Consider the following 17,357-nt stretch of genomic DNA (forward strand, 5'->3'; position numbering starts at 1 on the left):
GGTTCTCTCCTGTCTGCTGGGGAAGGAGGGGCGTGGGAAACATCAGTGACATTTAAGTTGCAATTTTGGCCACTTTTTCTCTTGTGGAGAAAAAGAATATCTACCCTCATTTCTTTAATCACATATTGTTGCCAAAGAAAGTGACACACCCTCAACACTCAACATGATTCCTTTCTATGGAAACCAGTAAATTCATTCTTCTTTTTTCATTTTAATCGACCCTGTTTCCAACACTAAGATACTAATTGGACACAGAATAATAAATATGACATAAAGGATCCTTTCCCTCCTGATACTGATTCTCAAGGAACACATGACTGAGGTCTGACTAAAGGAGCAAACCTAAAACCAGATTCCCTGTGTTATGATTTTGGTCCCACCACTTTCTCACTCTAGGACTTGGGATGCTAAATCCCTTGGTGTCAGGTTGTTACTCTACAGCATGAAGATGACATATCCCACATTCCTAGAGTTAACAAAAAGGGTTCCAATTCATTAGGCATTAATATCTAAGAACACTGTCCTGCATCAAATAAACACAAAAAAATTACATAGACTATTTTTTATGATAGGATCTGTATTTCCCCCCCAAAAAATATTAAGTTCAAGAATTTATTTATTTTTTTATTTTCCCACTGTACAGCAAGGGGGTCAGGTTATCCTTACATGTATACATTGCAATTACAGTTTTTCCCCCACTCTTTCTTCTGTTGCAACATGAGTATCTAGACATAGTTCTCAATGCTATCCAGCAGGATCTCCTTGTAAATCTATTCTAGGTTGTGTCTGATAAGTTCAAGAATTTAATAAAAGAACATTGTGAAGTAGTCACATAAAGGACCAAGAAGCTAACCTAAAATTTATGTTAAACTATATTAGCTCTCACACTCTTAGGGTGAGTTTCTGAGCAAATATCTTATCACTGGGGTAAGTTCCCTGTGGAATTTTCTTAATGCAAGTTTATCTTCTTGCCAATAAATAAACCTTACTTCAGGTTTATTTCTTATCATTTTTATTGTTACTACTTCAGTGCATGTACCTCCAGATATTTCCATCTACATCTGATCTTTGAAGTTGGCTCAGATCTGGATATTCATCATTGGGAAGACACCTGAGATCTGAGATGGGGTCTGAGAGATCCTAAAGGATTGGGGTGTCTCTTAGAGGTCCGTTACCTGATTGACCAGCACTATTTCCCAACATTGAACTTCACACTGATAATAATTGCCAGTTAATGAACACTCTGGCAGGCAAATACGTTTTTGCATTATTGCCTCACTAAATTTTTCAAAAGTCCAAGGAGGGAGGAGTTCCTGCTGTGATTCAGTGGGTTAAGGGGCCAATGTTGTCTCTGGGAGTATATAGGTTTCATCCCAGACCTCATTCTTTGGGTGAAGGATCCTGCATTGCTGAAAGCCTAGGTTACAGATGTGGCTCATATTCAACCCTGAGCCTGGAGCTTCAACTTGCCACAGGTGCAGTGGGTTAAAAAATAAAAACAAACAAAAATCTTCATTAATAGCATACTCAGAAGAAGTGAAAAACTAGCATGATTATATAATTATTATACAGTTAGTAACTGCTGTAGTCACAATTCTTTCCCATGTTATTAAAAATACACTGAAATCTCTGATCCTATGACCCTACAGTTCCTCCCTCTCTTTAGATAGACAAAAGGCAGGACCTGAAGAATTATTTCAGTATCTGAAGGAGTGCTCCTGACCCAGATGCTATCCACACTAATATTCCTGCATCCCTTTAGTTTGCCAATGGGTTTCATATGCTTTCACTTTCATTCAATGTATCAACATTCATTTGTGTTGATACATGGGAAGCAGAGAAAGTGATTTTTTTCCTTCATTTTACTAACAGTAGTAGTGAAACAGCCTAAACAATCTCACATAGATAATACATAGTAGAACCTGGTCTCAAAGGTTATTTTCTTTCTTTCTCTCTCTCTCTCTCTCTTTCTCTCTTTCTTCTTTCTTTCTTTCTTTCTTTCCCTCCTTCCTTCCTTCCTTCTTTCTTTTATTATTTCTTTCTTCTTTCTTTTTTCTTTCTTTTGCTTGCTATTTAGGGCCGCAAGTGTGGCATATGGAAGTTACCTGGCTAGGGGTGGAATTGGAGTGGTAGTGGTTAGACTATACCACAGACACAGCAATGTGGGATTGTAGCTAACTCAGTGACCTATAACACAGCTCATGGCAACACTGGATCCTTAATACACTAAGCAAGGTAAGGCATTGAACCAGCATCCTCACATATTCTATTCAGGTTTGTAACCCACTGAGCCACAAAGGAACTCCCTCGAAGGTTGATTTCTGATCATCTTTCACTAGAAAGGGAATCCACCCATTTCCTTCTATGGGGGGTAGAGAGGCTAAGGCGAAAAGTTAAAGTTAAATGTTAAAATACGCTTGGGAGGAGCTTGACATTGTATAAGAATCTCTCAGTAGATGCTTACTTCAAACCATGAACTTTCTGGAGGTTATTAACTGCCTCAGTTCTCAGGGGAAAGTGAGAGAACAGCCATTGACCCTCCTGCCAAGCACAGGCTTCTCACTGAAAGCTGCTGGGTCAGACTTAGCCCAGGATCTCACAGATCTCCTACAGGAGAACCAGAGCTCCTAATGACACCCAGGAGCTGCAATGTGATGAGAAGGGAAAAATGTAGGTGAGGTACTTTGATTCCATCGCACTGTGTGCAAAAAGGTGGCTCAATAGTGAAGAGGAAAAGGAGTGTGTGACCTAGGGCTGGGGCATTGAGAGAGAGACAATATGTATGAGCTTGATTTTCTTGTCTTCATACCAAATACTCTCCCTTGCACAATAAGACATGGAGAGGCAAGTTTTTGGGTCTCCATAACCAATTTGATACAATTTTCTAAGTGCTTACAATGCACCTAGCTTCTGAAGCAACTTACAGACAAGATCAGTCAGAAATTAGCATAATCCTATGGAACAGCAATGGATGCTGAGAATCACCACAGCCAAACCCAAGGCAATCAAGATATTAAGTAGGGAAAAAACAAAAATTTGATTGTTGACATACATGATCCCAGAAATGAGCATTTTGTTTCTGAACTATTTCCCCAAAATTGAAGGAGGGTGTCAAAACCAGTGAGGATGCAGGGGCCCTGCTGGAATAGTCAATTCATAGAAAAATGGATGCCAATAGGTCTCCAAAGTACGTTTCCTGTGGAGTTGCCTGTGTGGATTTTGGTCTAAGGCAAGGGGAGAGTTAAAAATGTGATATTGTCTCTCTCTCTCTCTCACACACACACAAATATTTATATCTCCTTTATGAAGAAAGTCAAGGTGTTACAGAAAAGTACTCTCACAGTATCACAGATGCACAATGCCAAATGGATATTTATAGATTTCTCTGGTTTATACTCTCACTAGATAAATTGAAACAGAGTGTGAGTCAGCTTCACACAAATCTATGCAAAACTCATAAAAAATACACACACAAAACAAAGCTACACATACAGAACTGTCAATCATCCTAGACCAGAGGTATTGTTGACACAAGAAGTCATACTTATTCAAATCACAAGCAGTGCACAAGGTCTTACACATGGCACACAAGCAGCAGATGCATGTAGAATAAGCACACACTGAGGAAATGTCCAGGCTTCTCCGACCTCTATATATACTAGTGTGTGGCATTTAGCATGTTTGTCAGTTAGACTTACACACATAAACTCATACAGCAGACACACACAAATACACATAACTTCTATGATGGTCATACACACACTTACACACAGACACACATGCATGACTATGGAATTTTCTGGGCTCCTTCTGAGTTCTATCTGTACTCAGATTTCAAATAACTTCTGCTTCATTCTGTTACCTGAATCCTCACTTTGTCTAGAAGACCCAGGGTCCAAAAAAAAAAAGAGCAAACCTCTGTGGCCTGAGGACGTGTATAGACTCTCATGTCAGATCTCCAGCTTCAAAATGATGCACGAGGAGACCTCCTTTTCTCCATCCTAAAGAGACCCCAGAGGGAATCCCCCCTAGGACCTGAATAGAGAAGCTTTCCATTTGGGAAACTGCCCAACTCCCTCCTGGCACATCAGGAAGGAGGATTATTAGGGTCCACAGGAGCTGAGCTGAACCTGGTTTCATAGGAGAAAGTGTCCCTGATATGAGTGGTACCTTGGCTTCTGGTCAAGCTTCTGATGAGAAACAGGAGTTCCCCCATTGCCCCGGCCTCTGTGTCAAGAGCACAGCTTCTTCCAACAGCAGTGTGTGGTACAGGCAGTGGAAGGGCTTGTGCAGGTTCCCCAACACCAACACAAGCTTTCATTAGAACACAAAGCCCCTTAAAATGTGCATGTCTCAGTGTTCCCATTGTGATTCAGTGGTTCAAGGACATGACATATTCTCTGTGACAATGCAGGTTTGATCCCTGGCCTCTCTCAGTGGGTTAAGGATCCCAAGTTGCTGCAAGCTGTAGGGTAGTTTGTAGATGTGGCCCACATCTAGTGTTGCTGTAGCTGTGGCATATGCCTGCCACTGCAACTCCAATTTGACCCCTAGCCCAGAAGCCTACATATGCTACCAGTGTGACCATAAAAAGAAAAATAAATGTTCAGGTCTCACCATTCTCCTAGAAGGCTTTTGTATATATTCTATGCCTTTTTCAGGAGAAGGGGTTTGAATATAAAACTCTGGAACAAAACCCTGGGTTCTTCCCCTACTATGAGAGCATAGCTGAGCAATTTATCTAAGACCACTGAACCGCAGTTTCTCCAAAGTGGAATTAATAATTGCTCTCTTCAAAGTAATTTTAAGAATGGGTCAATGAGCACCTAATGAAAGCTTACTAAATGTTAAGGTTTATTGTCAGTGTCTTTGTATCACTAGAGTTGAGCTATGGCTCACAACAGGCAATTGTGACTGGTAACTGTTGAATGAATTTATCTGTTCATTTATTCACCCATTCCCTTAAATAATCATTGAGGCTCACAGTAAAGTGATGCTGACATATTCTCTAGAGACATAATAGAGAATAATATAAATAGAAATCCCTCTCTTAGAACACACATTGAAGTGGGGCAAGGGGGTTGTGTGGAGAAAAATGTTATGAAGGCAAAATGGTAGATAAATGGTGAAAAGTGCTGGGCTATGATAAAATTTCAGGTATGGAGATAGGGAGACTCAAGAATTTCAGGGAGTCCTCTGTTGACCTAGTGGTTAAGGATATAGCATTTTCACTGCTGTGGTGCAGGTTGGATCCCTGGCCTGGTTATTTCTGCATCCTGCATGTGTAGCCCCCAAAAAACATTGAAAAAGTACCAATGTTACTGGTTTCTTTTTCAAGAAACCCAGATACCCCTCCAATCAAGTGGCTCCAGTTCTGCAAACTGGTTTACACGACTATACACCTATTAGACTGGAAAAATTGAAAGGACTGCTGCTCTCAAGTATCACTGAAGATATGGTAGAACTGGAACTCTCATACAATATACCTAGCACATGACTAGATATTTGTCCAAAGGAAAAGAAAGTATATAGTTATACATAAACAACGATGATCATAAGAGCTCTAATTTATATCTGGAAACAAGGAATATCCCAGAAGTTCATCAATGGGCTCACTGTGTAGCACAGGGAAATACAATCAATATTTTGTAAAAAACCAATCAGGGAAAAGAATCAGAAAAGGATATATATGTGTGTTTGTGTGTGTGTGTTTCTGTGTATAACTGAATCACTTTACTGTATACTTGAAACTAAAACAAATTTGTAAATGAACTATAGATCAATAAAAAAATCAAATGAAAGTATGTAACTGGGTCACCATGCTATAGAGTAGAAAAAAATTGTATTGGGGAAATGATTAAAAAGATAAAAGCAAAAATAAAACCAATGAGACCTAATCAAACTGACAAGCTTTTGCACAGCAAAAGAAACAACAAAAGTAAACAAAAAGACAACTTAGTGAAAGGGAGAAAATAGTTTCAAATGATGCAACTGACAAGGGCTTCATCTCTAGATTATACAAGCAACCTATACAACTCAACAGCAAAATGGCAAACAAACCAAAGGAAAAATGGGCAAAAGACATGAATAGACATTTCTCCAAGGAAGATATATAGGTGGCCAATAAACACATAAAAAAATGCTCAACATCGCTGATTATTAGAGAAATGCAAATCAAAACTACTGTGAGATATCACCTCACACCAGTCAGAATGGCCATCATTAATAAGTCCACAAATAACAAGTGCTGGAGGGGCTGTGGAGAAAAGGGAACCCTCCTGCACTGCAGGTGGGAATGGAAGCTGGTAAAACCACTCTGGAGATCAGTATGGAGGTATCTTAGAAAACTATACATAGTACTACGATATGACCCAGCAACCCCACTCTTGGGCATATATCCAGACAAAACTTTCCTTAAAAAACACACATATGCCCTTATGTTCATTGCACCATTATTCACAAAAGCCAAGACAGAGAAACAATCCAAATGTCCCTTGTTAGATGATTGGATTAGGAAGAAGTGATATATATACATAATGGAATACTACTCGGCCATACAAAAGAACAAAATACTGCCATTTACAGCAACATGGATGGAACTAGAGACTCTCATACTGAGTGAAGTAAACCTGAAGGAGAAAGACAAATACCACGTGATATCACTTATATTTGGATCTAATATAAGGCACAAATGAACTTTTACACAGAAAAGAAAATGATGGTCTTGGAGAACAGACTTTTGGTTGCCAAGGGAGAAGGGGAGAGAGTGGGGTGGTTGGGGATCTTGGGGTTAATAGATACAAAATATTGTCTTTGGAATGGATTAGCAATGAGATCCTTCTGTGTAGCACTGGGAACTATGTCTATTCACTTACGAGGACCACAATAATGTGTGAAAATAGAATATGTACATGTTTGTGTAGCTGGGTCACCTTTCTGTACAGTAGAAAAAAATTGGGGGGCAATAACTATTAAAATAATAATAAATAAAAAATAATAACAGCAACAAAAAATTGTTGAGTAAAAAATAAGTATAATTTTTAAAAAGAAATAATTTTACAATTAAAATGAATAATTCAAAATTTAAAAATAATTTATAATATTTTTAAAATTATAAAAAGATGAATATGCAATTGCTGGTGTATAGCCACACAATGGAATACTTCTCAGGAATAAAAGAAATGAACTATTGATAGACAGTGCAATATGAATGAATCTCAAAATGCTCATGCAGAGTAAAAGAAAGCAGCAAGAAAAGAATAGACACTGTAAGGGGCAACCAAAGTAATCTTCTAGGAGATGCAAATGAATCCATGAGATGGAAACAGATTATTGTTTCCCTGGAGGACAGATTGGAGGAACAAAAAGAGGACAGGAGGGTAGACATCACAGGAATTCACAATCTGGATAGGTGTGGTGATAGATTAATGGGTCTATATATTACAAAACTAGTCAAATGGTATATTTTAGTTATATGACATTGATTGTATGACACTTACACCTCAAAAAAATTTGTGTGCTTTTAGAGAAACAATAACAAAATCATGTATGGCCATGTTATTCCTCTATTGAATCCCTTCCAGTAGGTTCCCAAATCAGACAGAAAATCAAAAATTTGATTATAATGATTAATTTTATGTGTCAACTTGGCTAAGCTACAGTCCCTGGTTATTTGCTTAAACACAATTCTAGATGATTCCATGAAGGTATTTGTGTGGATGAGATTAACATTGCAATCAGGACAAGATGGCAGAATAGTAGGGGGACACGATCACCCTCTCCCACAAACACAACAAAAAAAGCACATCTACAGAATAAATGACTTGCACAGAACAGCAACTAATCACTGGCAGAAGAACCTAAACTCCAATAATGGCAAGAAGTTCGTGACATTACTAGGTAAAACAAGAGAAAAGAGGAGAGTGAGAGAAGGGGAATCTGAGCTGGATGGGAGCTCCCAAAAGGGAACTGCGGAGGAGAAAGGGATCCTGCACCCTGGAAAGTCACCTATCTAGGGAAAGATCAAACAAACCAGAGAAATCTCCAGATGCAGAGAAGAATATAGCAGTAAGTTGGAGTTCTGAAAAGCAGATTGAGAACCAAACGGATCATCTGAACTGTTGACACAGTCACCAAAAATTGAGATGCCTGGGTGGGGGCTGGGCACCAAGACCTTGGCTCCAGAGGTTAGTCCCTGGGAAAGGGCTGGGGAGGCAGGGTGGAGCAGAGACTGCTTGGGAGGTCTAGAAACCAGTCTGTAAAGTTTGATGGGGAAGAGAAAGCCTGGGATACTAGAAAGCAAAGCTGTCACAGAGGGAAGGAGCAATACTCTAAGGGTGGGGAAGTGGAAAGCCACATCAAAGGGAACCTGGGAGAAGAGCCTGGTCTGTGCCCATGTTGGGGAGGGGAGAGAAGGGGTGGGTCACCATAGAATACTCCCCACACCACAGCAAGCTTATCAGCCCACTAGCTATCAGAAAGCTGTGCTACCCAGTGCATCACCTCCCCCCACCCCCACCACCCCCTACACACTTGCCAGACCTGGGGCTACCTGCCATCTGGGAGGGCTGGCCTCAACAATTGCCTGAAGCCTACCACTGCAGGGGCTGTCCCTACACTGGCCTGTTTGCCCTTTGGAGGGGCTACACCCTAGCGGAGCAGCGCTAAACACCACCAGCCCCCGAGAAAAGGCCTGCAGCCCAGAAAAGCTAGAATACATGTGGGCAGGCTGTGAAAAGATCTGCCTAATTCTCAGACAGTCCTTCCAAGTCTGCCTGCCCTGGGGAAGAGCCTCTTGGGTTCACAGTGGCCCAGCTAGCTGCCCCAGATATCAGGGGTGCCACACTCTCACAGAACAGCTGCACAGGACTACTTGCTCCCTGCAGGACTTCCTGCAGCCCAGAAAAGTTACAACAAACCTGGCCAGGCCATGAAAAGATCTGCCTAATTCTTGGACAGTCTTTCCAAGTCAGGTTGCCTTGGGGAAGAGCCTCTTGGGTTTGCAGCGGCCCAGGTAGCCACTCCAGCTCTCGGGAGGAGCTGCACTCCTGCCGAACAATGGCACAGGACTTCCAGCTCCAGGCAGGACCCCCACACCCCATAAAAGCTACAAAAAGCCTAGCCAGGCCATGAAAATATCTGCCTAATTCTCAGACAGTCCTTCTGAATCGGGCTGCCTTGGGGATGAGCCTCTTGGATTTGCAGCAGCCCAGCTAGCCACTTCAGCTCTTGGGGGGAGCTACACTCCCACAGAACAACTGCATAGGACTGCCAGCTCCTGGAAGGACCTCCCACACCCCAGAAGACTTACAACAAGCCTGGCCAGGCAGTGAAAAGATCTGCCTAATTTTTGGACAGTCTTTCTGAGTTGGGCTGCCCTGGGGAAGGGTCTCTTGGGTTCACAGCAGCCCAGCTATCTGCTCCAGCCCTCAGGGGTTGTTTCACTCTTGTGGAGCAGCTGCACAGGACTGCCAGTTCCAGGCAGGATCCCCTGCAGCCCAGAAAAGCTACAGCAAGCCTGGCCGGGCAGTGAAAAGATCTGCCTAATTCTCGGATAGTCCTTCCAAGTTGGGGAAGAGCCTCTTGGGTTTGCAGCAGCCCAGCTAGATACTCTAGCCCTTGAGGAGTGGAGAACTCTCACGGAACAGCTGCACAGGAGTGCCAGATTTCTGAAGGACCCCCTGAAGCCCAGAAAAGCTATAACAAGCTTGGCCAGACTGGGAAAATATCTGCCTAGATTCTCAGACCATCCTTCTAAGTGGGGCTGCCCTGGGGAAGAGCCTCTTGGGTTCTCAGTGACCCAGATAGCTGCTCCAGCCCATAGGGCTGCAGTACTCCTGAGGAACAGCTGCCCAACACCACCAACCCGCTGCAAGAACCCCACAGCCTAAAAACACCAGAGCAAGTTCTGCATGACTGAGTGAAACCTCCTACCATCGTGGTGTGGACCTCCCAGTCCTGTCTGCCCTCAGGAAGTCCTCCTTTGCTTCAGGGAGGCCCTGTTATCCACATCAACACTCCAGAAAAGCCATACTGCCTCAAAAAAGACTGAGCAACAACACCAGCCCTCAGGAAACATTCCATGGCAGTGACAAGGCAAACACTGCCCAATAACGGAGAGTACAACTTCCTCAGGAGAAAGAAAACAACAAGCAAGATGAAGAAGCTCAGAAACCACCCCCAGTCAAACCAACAGGCGAATTCACCTAAAGCAGTCAACAATGAAACAGATCTCTGCAGTCTGACAGACCTGGAGAACAAAAGAGAAATAGTGAAAATACTGAAGGAATTAAGAGAAGATATGAACAGTAATGCAGACACCCTCAGAAAGGAACTAGAAAATATAAGGAGCAGCTAAGAAAAACTAGAGCATTCATTTGCAGAGATATAAAGAGGATTAAGAGCAGTAAAAAACAATGAATAATGCAGAAGAACGAATCAGTGATATGGAAGATAGAATAATGGAAATCACCCAATTAGGTCAGCAGACAAAAAACCAAATCAAAAACAGGAAAGCAATATAAGAGACATATGGGATAATATAAAGCAGGCCAATCTACACATAATAGGAATTCCAGAAGGAGTAGAAAAAGATAAGGGAGTGGAAAATATATTTGAAGAAATTATCGATGGAATCTTCCCAAATCTAAACGATATTGAGTTCAAGATAAAGGAACCACAGAGGGCCTCAAACAAACTGAACTCAAATAGACCCACACCAAGACACATTATAATAAAAATGGCAAAAGTTAGTGATAAAGAGAGGATCCTAAAGGCAGCAAGAGAAAAACAGAATGTTACCTACAAGGGAACCCCAAAATGATTATCACCTGATTTCTCTACAGAAACACTACAGGCCAGGAGGGAATGGCAAGAGATATTTAAAGTGCTGAAAGGAAAAAATATGAAACCTAGAATACTCTATCCAGCAAGAATATCATTTACAATAGAAGGAGGAATAAAATATTTTCCAACAAACAAAAACTAAAAGAATAGAGCAATACAAAACCCAGGCTAAAAGAAATACTGAAAGGGCTTCTCTAATCCAAAAAGAAAGGAAGGAAAGGGAAGAAAAAAGAAAAGAAAATAAAAAAGAAGAAGAGGAACTAGGACTGAGGAAAATACTATCAGAGAGCAGTCACTCAAATAAGACAGCATACAGATTTAATCATGAACATGTTTCAAACAAAATAAAATGAAAATGAAAAAAAAGAGTCATCAAAATCATAACGTGTGGGGAAGGAATATTAGGAAATAAATAGACCATTTTTATGTTTGTTTGTATGTTTCTCTTCTTACTTGTAATATAGTAATGAAGTGTTTGAACCTACAGAACCATCAGGCTAAAACACACAATTATAGGAAGGGCTTAGCATACTTAAAAAACAGGGCAACCACAAGCCAAAACCAAATATTGCATTCGCAAAAAATGAAGAAAAAAAAAATTTCAAGCAGGTAATAACCGGAGACAATTCAAACAAAAAACAAAAAACAAAAAACAAAAAACAAAAAACAAAAAACAAAAAAAAAAAAAAGAAAGGAACACCGGAGAACCATAGAAACAACTGGAACACGAGGTTCAAAATGGCAATAAATAATCATCTATCAATTATCACCTTAAATGTCAATGGACTGAATGCCCCAATCAAAAGACACAGAGTGGCTGAGTGGATAAAAAGGTAAAAACCATCAATATGCTGCCAACAAGAAACTCACCTTAGGACAAAGGATATATATAGATTGAAACTGAAAGGGTGGGGAAAAATACTTCACGCCAATAGACAAGACAGAAAAGCAGGAGTTGCAATACTCATATCAGACAAAATAGACTTTAAAACAACAGATATTAAGAAAGACAAAGAAGGACACTATTTATTGATTAAGGGATCCATCCAAGGAGAGGACGTTACTATCGTCAACATATATGCCCCAGATACAGGAGCACCCAGATACATACAACAAATATTAACAGACATAAAGGGAGAAATTGATGGGAATACAATCATAGTAGGAGACCTAAATACCCCCCTCACATCAATGGACAAATCCTCTAGACAGAAAACCAATAAAGCAACAGAGATTCTAAAGGAAACAACAGAAAAGGTAGACTTAATTAATATCTTTAGGACACTACATCCAAAAAAATCAGAATACACCTTCTTCTCAAGTGCACATGGAACATTCTCAAGAATCGACCACATATGGGGACATAAAGCGAACCTCAATAAATTTAGGAGCATAGAAATTATCTCAAGTAGCTTCTCTGACCACAATGCCATGAAACAAGAAATCAACCACGGGAAAAGGAAAGAGAAAAAACCTACTACATGGAGACTAAACAACATGCTACTAAAAACCAATGGGTCAATGAGGAAATCAAGAAGGAACTTAAAAACTACCTTGAGACAAACGATAATGAAGACACAACCTCTCAAAATCTATGGGATGGTGCAAAAGCAGTGCTCAGAGGGAAATGTATAGCAATACAGGCCTTTCTCCAAAAAGAAGAAAGATCCCAAATGGACAACTTAACCCTCCACCTAAAGGAATTAGAAAAAGAAGAACAAAAATGGCCTAATGTCAGCAGAAGGAAGGAAATGATAAAGATCAAAGAAGAAATCAATAAAATAGAGACTCAAAAAACAACAGAGAAAATTAATAAAACCAAGAGCTGGTTCTTTGTAAAGGTAAACAAAATGGACAAACCCCTGGCCAGACTCACTAAAAAGAGGAGAGAAAGAACCCAAATAACCAAAATTATAAATGAAAAAGGAGAAATTACAACGGATACGGCAGAAATACCAAAAAACCATAAGAGAATACTATGAACAACTATACGGCAACAAGTTTGACAATCTGGAAGAAATGGACACTTTTCTAGAATCTTGCAGCCTGCCAAATCTGAATCAAGAAGAAACAGACCAACTGAACAGACCTATCACTAGAAATTAAATTGAAGGTGTCATAAAAACACTCCCTACATATAAAAGTCCAGGACCAGATGGCTTCACAGGCGAATTCTATCAAACATATAAAGAGGAACTGGTGCCCAACCTCCTTAAACTCTTTCAAAAGGTGGAAGAAGAAGGAATACTCCCAAAGACATTCTATGATGCCACCATCACCCTCATTCCAAAACCAGACAAATATACCAACAAATATAAAACTATCAGCCAATATCTGTGATGCATTCACATGCAAAAATTCTCAACAAAATCTTAGCCGACCGAATCTAACAACATATCAAAAAGATCATTCACCATGACCAGGTTGGGTTCATCCCAGGTTCACAAGGATGGTTCAACATACGCAAATCAATCAGCATCATACACCACATTAACAAAAAAAAAAGTCAAAAATCATATGATCATCTCAATAGACGCAGAAAAAACATGTGACAAAGTCCAACATCCATTCAGGATCAAGACCCTCGCCAAAGTGGGTATAGAGGGAACATTCCTGAACATAATCAAAGCCATTTATGATAAACCCACACCAAATATAATACTCAATGGGGAAAAACTGAAAGCCTTCTCACTCAAATCTGGAACAAGATAGGGATGCCCACTCTCACCACTGCTCTTCAACATAGTTTTGGAAGTCTTAGCCACAGCAATTAGACAAACCAAAGAAATAAAAGGCATCCATATAGGAAGAGAAGAGATAAAACTGTCACTGTATGCAGATGACATGATACTATATATTGAAAACCCAAAGGACTCAACCCAAAAACTACTTGAACTGATTAATCAATTCAGCAAAGTAGCAGGCTATAACATTAACATTCAGAAGTCAGTCGCATTTCTGTATACCCGCAATGAAAGATTAGAAAAGGAATACAAAAATACAATACCTTTTAAAATTGCACCTCAAAAAATCAAATACCTCGGAATACACCTGACCAAAGAGGTAAGGGACCTATATGCCGAGAACGATAAAAATTTAATCAAAGAAATCAAAGAAGTTGTGAAGAAATTTAAAAATATTCCATATTCCTTGATTGGAAAAATCAATATTGTAAAAATGGCCATATTACCCAAAGCAACCTAAAAATTCAATGCAATCCCTACCAAATGACCCTGGATATTTTTCACAGAACTAGAACAAACAATCCAAAAATTTATATGGAACAACAAAAGACCCAGAATCGCCACAGCAATCCTGAGAAACAAAACTAAGCAGGACACATGACTCTCCCAGACTTGAAGAAATACTACAAAGCCACAGTCATCAAAACAGTGTGGTTCGGGGATCAAAACAGACAGAGAGACCAATGGAGAAGAATAGAGAACCCAGAAATACACCCTGACACCTATGGTCAATTAATCTTTGACCAGGGAGGCAAGAACATAAAATGGGAAAAAGAAAGTCTATTCAGCAAGCATTCCTGGGAAACCTGGACAGCTGCATGCAAAGCAATGAAACTAGAACACACCCTCACACCATGCACAAAAATAAACTCAAAATGGCTGAAAGACTTAAATATACGACAGGACACCATCAAACTCCTAGAAGAGAACATAGGCAAAACACTCTCTGACATCAACCTCATGAATAGTTTCTCAGGTCAGTCTCCCAAAGCAATACAAATAAGAGCAGAAATAAACCCATGGGACCTCATCAAACTGAAAAGCTTTGGCACAGCAAGGGAAACCCAAAAGAAAACAAAAAGACAACTTTCAGAATGGGAGAAAATAGTTTCAAATGATGTAACTGACAAGGGCTTAATCTCTAGAATATATAAGCAACTTATACAACCCAACAGCAAAAAAGCCAATCAACCAATGGAGAAATGGGCAAAAGACCTGAATAGACTGTTCTCCAAGGAAGATATACAGATGGCCAGCAAACACATGAAAACATGCTCAACATCGCTGATTATAAGAGAAATGCAAATCAAAACTACCATGAGTTACCACCTCACACCAGTCAGAATGGCCATCATTCATAAGTCCACAAATAACAAGTGTTGGAGGGGGTGTGGAGAAAAGGGAACCATCCTGCACTGCTAGTGGAATGTAAACTGGTATAGCCACTATGGAGAACAGTTTGGAGATACCTTAGATATCTATACATAGAACTTACATATGACCCCACAATCCCACTCTTGGGCATATATCTGGACAAAACTCTACTTAAAAGAGACACATGCACCCGCATGTTCATTGCAGCACTATTCACAATAGCCAAGACATGGAAACAACCTAAATGCCCATCCACAGAGGATTGGATTAGGAAGAGGTGGTATATATACACAATGGAATACTACTCAGCCATAAAAAAGAATGACATAATGCCATTTGCAGCAACATGGATGGAACTAGAGACTCTCATCCTGAGTGAAATGAATCAGAAAGACAAAGACAAATACCATACGCTATCACTTTCAACTGGAATCTAATATCCAGCACAAATGAACAACTCCACAGAAAAGAAAATCATGGACTTGGAGAAACGTCTTGTGGCTGCTTGATGGGAGAGGGAGGGAGTGGGCGGATCAGGAGCTTGGGCTTATCAGATGCAACTTAGAATAGATTTACAAAGAGATCCTGCTGAGTAGCATTGAGAACTATGTCTAGATACTCATATTGCAACACAACAAAGGGTGGGGGAAAAATGTAAATGTAATGTGTACATGTAAGGATAACTTGATTCCCTTGCTGTACAGTGGGAAAATTTAAAAAAATAAAAATAAATAAATAGATAAATAAATAAGCCCCAAATGTGGAAAAAAAATTGCTATTAGTACAGTGTGAATTAAGCAGATTGTTCTCTGTAAAGTTGGTGGGCCTCATCTAATTATTTGTAGGCCTTAAGAAAATGAATGATCTCCCACAACGAAGAACCATTTCTGTAACCAGCCTGCCTTCAGACTCAAACTATACCTTTCCCCTGGTTTTCCAAGCTTCCCACCTCCTCCACAGACTGCACTTGCTAGTCTCCATAATCACATAAACAAATTCTTTGCAATAAATCATTCTCTCTCTCTTTCTTTCTCTCTCTCTCTCTTGATCTCTCTTTCCCTTCTTTTTTGGCCACCTTCTGGCGTATGGAAGTTTCCAGGTCAGGGGTCATATCTGAGCCACAACTTCAACCTATGCCACAGCTGAATCAATGCTGGATCCTTTAAACCACTGCATAGATGCCACCAAACATTTTACATCACAATAGGAATTCCATAAATCCCTCTGTCTTATACCCCTTCCCATAAACACATCTTATTTGTTGTTTTTCTCTGGAGAACATTGACTAATACAGTCTGTGACCTTAAGTGCCCTAGAGAACTTATTACCTACCATCCCTCTCCTACTCTGTCCTGCTACAGAGGCCCCCTTAATGTCCCTGGAATAACAAGGAACCGTCTCACCTCAGAGTATTTCTAGGTGCCAATCTCCATGCTTTTGCCAAGGTACCACCAAGACTCACTTACCAGTCCTCATTAACATCTTTGTTTGGATGTTACCTTCCAAATGAGCTCTTCCTGTATCACATGATGTTAAATTATGAACCCCACCCCCAGTATTCTTGTTTCCCCCTTTTTATGCCTCCTTTATTCATAACAGTTTTTATGTATAAAAATCTTAGGATTCATTTATTTCAGACGTATAAACCCATGTTCTATAGAACTTTCATCCCAGCAAAGAAATAATGAAATTTTAAACATAAGTAAAGCTTATGGTGTGTTAGAAGGTTAAAACATACTATAAAAAAGAGGAGGAGGATGAGCTGGATCAGGAATGCTGGAATGTAAACTCACAGGGGATACATTTTTTAACTTGTATTACCAGAATGTAGAAAATTGCCTGGCACGTAATAGTTCATGTGGTAAATATTTTTGTGTGCTTAAATTATAAATTCACATATTTAGACTTTTCTTATTAGAAATGACCTCTCTGGCAGACACAACACTCATTTTCCAAGGTTAAAATTAATCTGATAGCTATAGACTCTTCTCAACATGAAAATCCAATTTAGAGGGGAAAAAAATCAGTCTTCCTAGAACAGGGACATTTAGTAATTGGATTGACTGCTTTGTGCTCACCTACTGTTTTGGGCACAATCTAATTAAAGTTTATTTAGGTTTCAGCAAACCATCCAAAGTACTTTATTAACTAGATACTGCATTGAGAAGATAAGCATTCTGGACTTTACTAAAACTAAACACTAGAAATTAATGTTTGTTGCTGGAAGGCAAGAAGCCAGGACAAGGAAGCAACATAAATGTCCATCAATAGAGGATTGAATAAAGAAGATGTGGTACAATCTTGCAATGGACTATTACTCAGAGATAAAAAATAATAAAATAATGCCATCTGCAGCAACATGGGTGTAATTTAAAGTAAGCCAGACAAAGACAA

The sequence above is a fragment of the Sus scrofa genome, chromosome 1, assembly GCF_054392235.1.
Source record: "Sus scrofa isolate SSC_HxYL_T2T_F1_AM1 chromosome 1, Sscrofa_HxYL_maternal_Yorkshire_Landrace_v2.0, whole genome shotgun sequence".
NCBI lineage: Eukaryota > Metazoa > Chordata > Mammalia > Artiodactyla > Suidae > Sus > Sus scrofa.